General features: G+C 40.3%; 1 non-coding gene across 1 annotated transcript; it reads left to right on the top strand.

Moving 5' to 3' along the window:
• The first annotated feature begins 357 nt into the window (after positions 1 to 357).
• Positions 358 to 464, top strand: LOC121825995 (U6 spliceosomal RNA). Its single transcript, XR_006068333.1, has one exon. It is a non-coding gene; the product is annotated as a U6 spliceosomal RNA (small nuclear RNA).
• The last annotated feature ends 1,148 nt before the right edge of the window (positions 465 to 1,612 follow it).

Below are 1,612 nucleotides of genomic sequence, written 5' to 3'. Positions count from 1 at the left end.
CTCACTCTATAGCCCAGGTTGATTTAAACTGTGTAATGTTTAGTACAAGAGAAGGAAAACGCCTTTGCTTCCTTCAAAGTAAAAATTGGGTTCATTTGCCTTTACCATGGTAAAGGGCATATTCATTACTGTTAAGACAATGAGAGATTGGGTGCTAAACAATATCTATATGCCTTCCTTTACATTATCACAGGGCCTTCCAGGTAATATGGCACATGGGATTTAAATTTGTACATTTTCCTTGAAACTATAGTGAATAGTTTAGCCTTGCCCAAAGAGAGGGCTGGCCTTTACCCTAACTCTTATGACTCTGTAAGCCCCTAGAATATCTTGCCTGGTTAAGACTTTGTTTGGCCGGTGCTCGCTTCAGCAGCACATATACTAAAATTGGAACGATACAGAGAAGATTAGCATGACCCCTGCGCAAGGATGACACGCAAATTCGTGAAGCGTTCCATATTTTTGAGAGGAAGCAGAGAAATATGCCAAGGAATCTTTGAAGGAAGAAGATGAATCAGATGATGACAATATGTAACATTTTCTTCACTATCTCTTCTGTTTAACATTTCTGTGACAGTTTCTTATGACTAGCACCATGGATCATATATACCCACTGACCAATTTTCATTAAATTCTTGTCTTATAAACGTTAAAAAAAAAAGACTTTGTTTGGCCCAACTATACCACTCTTTGGTATTTATTCAAAGAGCTGCAAGTCATCACAAGGATCCTTGCACATCTATGTTCACTGCAACACTAGTCACAAGAGTGAAGTAATAAAACTAATCTGGGAATATGCAACAACAGATAAATGGATTAAAAAAATGTGCTTTATATACACACAGTGGAATTTGTTTCAGCCATAAAGAAGAGCAAAGCTGTATTGTTTGTAGGAAAACATATGCAACTGGATGGAGATAATCATATTAAGGTTATTAACCCAGTTTCAGAAAGACAAATTGTGTGTGTGTGTGTGTGTGTGTGTAATGAAAATAGAAGCAAAATTATCTAGTAAAAGAAAGGGAGCCATTTGTGTGGGTTAGAAAGAGAAAGGGGGATGGGGATATACTCAGTGTACAATATATGCTTGTGGGAAAATGTCTTTGTGGCTAAGAAGATGGCTCAGTGAATAAAGTGCTTGCTATGCAAGCCAAAGGACCTCACTTTGACTGCTAGAACCCATATTTTAATAAGTAGCTATGTTGGCAGGTGTTTGTAATCCTAGAACTGGGAAGGTCTCTGTAGGTGGATCCCTGGAGCTCACTGACAAGCCAGCCTTGCATAGTTGGAGAGATCCAGGGCTGTGAGAAACCCAGTCTCAAGCTTGTAACAATCCCTGGGGCTGAGATGGCCCTTCAATATTATCGTGAACAGGTGGACTGGGCCTTTCTATGAACCTTCTCTTTTACCCAACTCTCATTCAGTCATTAGGTGTGCATTATATTCAGTGAGCGAGCATGTGATCTTTGGGGAGGAAGCAGCAGTCAGGGAAGGAAAACGCTTGGGGATGGACACAGCTGTGAAGCAGCAGCAGCCAACACTCCTGGCAGTTAGAGAAATGAGTGTCTCTGGCATAAAGAAAGGATCTGAATGTGGCACCAGACTATTTGCT

This window comes from Peromyscus maniculatus, chromosome X (genome assembly GCF_049852395.1).
Source record: "Peromyscus maniculatus bairdii isolate BWxNUB_F1_BW_parent chromosome X, HU_Pman_BW_mat_3.1, whole genome shotgun sequence".
NCBI lineage: Eukaryota > Metazoa > Chordata > Mammalia > Rodentia > Cricetidae > Peromyscus > Peromyscus maniculatus.
The sequence above is the reverse complement of the archived record's forward strand: the minus strand, read 5'-3'. Positions and strand labels throughout refer to the sequence as shown.